General features: G+C 37.0%; 1 long non-coding RNA gene across 1 annotated transcript; it reads right to left on the bottom strand.

Moving 5' to 3' along the window:
• Positions 1–3,215: 3,215 nt before the first annotated feature.
• Positions 3,216–5,642, bottom strand: LOC124300303 (uncharacterized). The gene is made up of 3 exons (XR_006907196.1): positions 4,859–5,642; positions 4,373–4,726; positions 3,216–4,250 (listed from the first exon to the last, which is right to left on the bottom strand). It is a non-coding gene; the product is annotated as an uncharacterized LOC124300303 (long non-coding RNA).
• Positions 5,643–6,602: the final 960 nt, after the last annotated feature.

Genomic DNA, 6,602 nt, shown 5'->3' on the forward strand with positions numbered 1-6,602 from the left:
GTGTTTGTTGCTGAGTGTAGTGTGGTGAGTTATACGTGATTGCGGGGTATCGAGTCTGTTGCGTGTTTTGGTTTGTTTGGTTTCGTCGTATGTTGTCTGTGAGTGCCGGTGGTATATTTGGTGTTGGGAGTATTGCTGGGCGGGGTTGTGTTTGTGCGTACTTGTATGGGATGTATTGTGTGCGGTGTGTTTGGTGTGTGTAGGTTTCTTGTGGGTGTGTGTAGTTGTTTAATATTGTTTGTCTTGTGTTTTCCCATTCGATGTTTGCTTCCTATTCTTTCGCGGCTATTTCCAGTTGGTCGAAGTTCGCGAAGTCGTATGGTTTTATGTATGCCTTGTATTCTATTTTCATGTTTCTGTATGCCAAGTCTAATTGTGTTCGTGGGTGCTATGGCGGTTTGAGTTGTGATAGTAGTGTTCTAAATTGTATTAGGAATTGTGTAATTTTTTGTGTTGGTCCTTGTACGTAGTTTTTGATTTTTTGTTCCAGTCTGTCCCTGTGTTGTATGTCTTGAAATGCGTGTGTAATGTCTCTTTCGAATTCTTCCAGTGTTCGCCATTTGCCTCTATTTAATCTGTACCAGTTTTTTGCGTCACCTTCGAGTATCGGGCTGAGGTTGTTGATTAATTGTGTATCGTGTATTTCGTATCGGGTTTGGTAGTCGCGGAGATTTTGTAAAAATTCGTGTATTTTTTCGTTTGTATTTCCTCAGTATTTTATGTTCCATGTTTGTATTGTTTTCATTGCCATTGCTGGCTGATTCCAGTATGTACTGTTCGGGTTTGGTGTGTGGTTTAGGTGTGTCGTGTTTTGGTTGTTTGTGGAGTGTACTGACTGTGTGCTGTATAGGTGTGGATCTTCGTATTCGTTTCTGTCGCTTGGTAGTGCTTCGAGGTCTATTAGGTTTTGTATAAGACGTGTGTTACGTGTGTTGGTGGCTAAAAATGTGTCTGTTCCCGTGAAGTGTCGGTTCGTTTGATTGGTTATTACCGTGTTAGTTTGCGTGTGTGTAGGTGTTGGGCTTGTATTGTATGTTTGTGTGGGGTTTGTTGGTTCTGGGCTTTCTTGATGTTGGATTTGTGTACTATGTAAGTTGTGGGTATTCTCTATGATAGCTGCATCAATTATATTTATTGCATTTGGTGAATTTATCGTGTGTCGTCTATTTATTTCCTGTGGTTGGGTCGGCGTTTGTTGGTCTCGTGTCGCGCGCGGCTCGCTCTTTGTCGAGTTGTTTTGGTTGCGTTCGGGTGTGTGTATGTCATGTGTTCGCGCGCTAGGCCTTGCGGTTCTCTGTGTCCTTGGTCTGCCATTCAGTGCTGGGCAAAATTGTAATAAAAAATTAACAATCACAAACCACTAAGGATAATTTTTATTGACATCGAATTCCATCGAAATTATTTTCAGTAATAATAATTGAATCGGAGTTCAGTGAAATTACTTTTGATAATTGTAATTGACTCAGAGTCCATCGAAATTATTTCCAGTCATTGTAATTGAATCGGATTTCATTAAAATTACATTGAGTAATTTAAATTTAATCAAAGTTTATCAAAATTACTTTCAGTGATTGGAATTTAATCAGAAATCATTTCAATTATCCTCAGTGATTGTAATTAAAGCAGACATTATTAAAATTCTTCTGAGTAATTGTAAACCACACGATGTGGTCCAATTGAATTTTTTCCTCTAACGTTATTCCTGTGAAATAATAACAAATAGACAAATAAATTTACTCCGTTTTTGGAGTATTCAAATGGTGTGATCGGAACGAGTCTTTTACAGTCAATATGTGAATGGGCTATGGTTACCAAAGTTTTTTGGGTAGCTGATCGAGGATTTCACATTACTTTGAAAAATTAATTTGTTTAAATAATTTGCTTGACCAGTCAATGTGAATATGTAAGCTCCATGAAGTTCCCGATGTTTTCGGAATTTGAAATTATGTTGAGAATTCGACATTACGTTTCCAAAGGTAATTTGTTTAAATAAATTATGAAAAACAATTGAAATTTGAAAAAAAAACATAATCATTTCCATTAATTGAAATGGATAACAGAAAAATTACAATTGTTCTAAGTAATTGTAATTAATAGCAAAAAAATTACAATTTTTTCAAGTAATTTTAATCGACAACAAAAAAATTACAATTATTTCGAGTAATTGTAGTTGATAATCATAAAATTACAATTGTTTATACTAACGGTAATTGGTAAATCAAAATTTATAATTATTTCCCGCAATTGTAATTAGTTACTAAATATTACAGTTATTCACAGTAATTGTAATTTACGGGTAATGAAATGACGAAAGTAATTTCTGCTGCCCAATTCTGCTGCCATTGTGTGTATCGTGTTTGGTAGTGTGTGTGTTCAACTGTCTGTATTCGAATTTTCGTGACTGTGTAGCTTTGTTTCGTGAGGCTATGTGTACTTTGTTAGCGTTTATTCTTGTGTTTTGTCTCTTAATTGTTCGGATTTGGGATAACAATGTGGGTAATTTACGTTGGGCGCCAATTTGTGACGGGTTTTGAGTCCGCACGAATAATGTGGTAGGGAGGAACAATTAGAGACGGGGCGATAAAGTCGGGGCTGATAGAATAGGTAAAACTTTGTGTTTATATTTTGTGAGGGGGGTACATGTATTGTGATCGGGGGGGGGGGGGAGTCGACTTAAAACTAATGAAGATACAAAGGGGTTGTAGACATCAACGGTGGCTGATCACGCCTCAGCCCTTAGCGTCACTTAATTCTAACTTACAGGTACGCGCGCGCGCGGGGCGGGGGGGTGCAGGGTGACGGGAGTGTGAGGTAGAAAGGGTCGGTAGTGCGGGGGGAGGTGGTGTAGGTTGATGGGGAGTGTGAGGTAGAAAGAGTTGGTATTGCGAGGGGAGGTGCAGATCGGCTGTAGATTGCAGGCTAACCTGGTGTCTTCGGCGTGTATGTGTGTCGGTGTTGAGTGGGGCGTTTGTGTGCTGGGTCTCCTCGGTCTCGTCGTTCTTTCTCTCTTTCTCTCTCTTCCTCGTTCTTTCTCTGATCGCGTCTGTCTTGCAGGTAAGGTGCTGTCGTACTGCTGGTTGACGCTCGGCTCAGCCGAGCGTCGGTGGGCTTCGGTTAACTTCGGGTGTTTCCCGACGGGACGGGACTCACCCGTTCGGCTCTTCCCCGCGGGTTTGGGGTTTGTTGTGACTTGCACTCTAGGTGCAACGTCACAATAGTTTTTTTGCTTTTATTTCTGTACTGTGTTCCAGAACTGAAAACTACATCATTTCTAATCAACGTATGTAACAGCTTGTTCAATTCAAAAAAATAAGTCGATAACAAACTTGTTGATAATTCATAGTAATAATTGCTTACACTGAAGTATGTCACTATTCGACATAATAACGTAGCCTGACACTGGTCTTTGAAAAGAATAGGATTACCAAATAGATCCATCAATATTTTGAAATAGAACAGAAGTACGCATTTATATTAGTATCGAAGTATACAGGATAATTAATTGTAAATTTTTTTATCCCACTTACTATTAGTTACAACAATTTGCAAACAATGTTTTCAAAAATAGTTGAACACAAATATCATATATCATTAGAGTGGTCCTTAGAAAGCTTATCTGGAAAAGATATCCAGATTGGGTACAAATAAAAGAAGAGAAAATTCTTCGAATATTGGAGATAAACAAATACACTCGATGACGATGATCGATCGCCAACTTCAAGTAATGAATAATGAGTGCGAATTGGGAATGACTGATTGATTTGTGATTGGATTATAAATGATTCATCTTTTTTTTATCCTCAATATTCCAAGAATTTTTCTGCCATGATTTGAATTGTTTCAGGAGTGTCAACGTACAAAGCTATGTTTTCTTCCTCATTTCCCGGCTAGAATGGAAATATTGTTCAAATAGCTGATGCAGTAGTTCATTTTTCACATAGATTTTTCATCATCAGTGATTATTAGCGACCCTGCCCAAATTCAAATCTCAAAATAAATTCATGCTCACAGGCACCCGTTTTAGTGAAACTAGAATGTTCAAATTTTGGGCCAATCTAGTCTAATTCCTTTTTAACCGATCCAGGAAGTGCTGTGCCGGTTCAAATACAGAAATGACTTTTTTAAGAATGAGTCTAATAATTATACTAAATAATGCTACATGATTTGCTTCTTGTATTGTCAAGCCGATGGCCTTCTCAAAATCCAGCGTATACCTGACGTGCATCAATCAACCCTCAGCGTCAGAGGTCCTGTAAAATAAAAAACCATTATTTCGAAAATTGCTTTCCAATATCTCGTATGAGTTGTAATTTGAGAAAATGAGATACAGAAAATCATGAGCAAGCTATGTGGTATATTCAGCTAAGTCTACCTGTCATCCAGTATGATCACTAATTGTAAGCTCTGTACAGTCACTCCATACCATCTTCGTCGCATTTCCATACTGCAGAGTATCACCTTTAGGGTTTTAGTTTTCTCACATCACACCATTTTCGAGCTGTTACCGTACACATTCTAGACTCCCTCAAAGTTGTCTTGCAGTACTCACTTCGTACAATTTTGTGCATTTTCAACTCAGTGCTTTCTTGGAACCCTTACTGGATTCATTCGGTGCCTTTTGGATTTTCCAGGCTGTGTTCAAGCTATCAAGTAAATGAGCTGCAGCTCTCAATCATGTTCAGTATATACGTGGCACAGCAGTTTTTTGAAGATCAAAGTACTTCATCTAGAAAATTAAAAACAAATCTTCATTATGCTTCCGAGGATGCTTGGCTGTCATGCGCTAGTGTAATATTATATAGCGCATGACATTTTTTAGTCAAAACATGTAAAGTATGCAAATGAACTGTAATCTAACCTTTTTTAGTTTTATTGCGTTCCTTAATTTCATATCATAATTGAGATGTCGTTGAAATTCAGTAGTCGGATTCTTTTCCATCGTAACACTCAACTTTGAGTACGACTCTGGTATTTTGAATTGTACAACATCCCCAGCGCACTGAGTGCTACAGGAATGTCCTGTTCGGCAATGATTACGCTTTTCTTTGTTGAACTTTCTGACGATAGCATTGTAGCTTTCAACAGTGTTACTGGTAAAATTATACAGCAAACTTTCCGCACGCCAACTAAGTTGTGTAGTCACTTTGAAGATCCTTTAATACAATCTTAGCTGAATCACAATCGGCATAATTTTTTCTGTCTTGTTTCGGAATACTACTTCACAAATGTTGATGTGATTATTCATATTCGTAAAATTGAATTTTCTGATCAGATTTGTAAACTATAACTGCAGTAACCTTAACCAGTTATTTTTTCCACTAGGTAACATATTTCACGATTCAAACTGTATTTTCGGAATATTGTAGCTAAAATATGTATCCCCAAACATTTGACGGGAAGTCTGACAGTAACGTTCTATATCTAAAGTCGAAAGCAGAATGAAGAATAATTTATATTCAGAATAATTTGTCAAAAGATCTCATTATCGCTTTTCAATTATATGTCGGTAGAGATTTTCGTTAGAGGCAAAGAATGATAAGTTTTAGGTTATAGACGCAAATTGCGTATCATTATCCTCACGAGTTATTCAAAATTGATATGCATTTCATATGGCCACTACGACGATCTGGCAAATTATAATAAATATAAATAGTATCACATGTTTTGATCAAATACTTATCTGGATAGTTCAGCGACGATTCTTTATATCGGTCAAAAGTCAAAGATGGATTGGTCGACACCACGGTTCAGTGTTGCCAACCTGAAATGAGCCACAATCGTACAGAGGGGGCGGAATTATCGTACATTGGCAGAAAATTATCGTTCCAACTATCGGTATTTTAATTGATGTAGCAAAATACATTTCCGATAGAGTTCGCGTCCTGACAAGGTTTTCAAAGTTAAATTAGTCTAACCAGCTAGATGGGACTATGCTCCCAGTGCCATCTTTTGTATCTTTTCATGTCTTTTTTAATAAAAAAAAAAGTTAAACTTTTTGGCACTTTGCAATAAAATGGAGAAACAATTAATAAAGAATCATTTTGCACTTTTTCACTAAAATTAAATATTGCTTATGGTATTAATCTACCCTTGGTGCTGTAATCGACTCTTTCCACGGTATTACCTTGAAAAGTAGTGAACTATTTGTATGGACTAGATAATAGAACACTACATATACTTCACTTCAAAATATAACATATACTTTGATATAGCTATAATTATATGCTCGGAAACGAGTTCAACTATTACTTAAGGATCACGATGACACGCTATCACACAACATTTTAGAAATGTCGGCAGCTTAAAAAAATACATTTCGAAAATCGTACTGTTAATAACTTAAAATATACGTACGTGGAACATTGTTTAGCCTAGACCTCATTAAATCTTATGCAAACGTCGTCTGAATTCACAGTGCTTTCATTGTTCTGAGGATATAGCGTCGCTTTAGTCATTCTTTCCATCATCGTATTTGCAGGTTTAAATTTCCTGCAATCTTTTTCTAGATGTTGACTTGTTAAGAGTAACCCTTCAACGGTTCCGGTAGTCAATTTATTTCGGGTTTCAGTTTTGCATAAATTGACTTTACTGAAAACTCGTTC

This window comes from Neodiprion virginianus, chromosome 1 (assembly GCF_021901495.1).
Source record: "Neodiprion virginianus isolate iyNeoVirg1 chromosome 1, iyNeoVirg1.1, whole genome shotgun sequence".
NCBI lineage: Eukaryota > Metazoa > Arthropoda > Insecta > Hymenoptera > Diprionidae > Neodiprion > Neodiprion virginianus.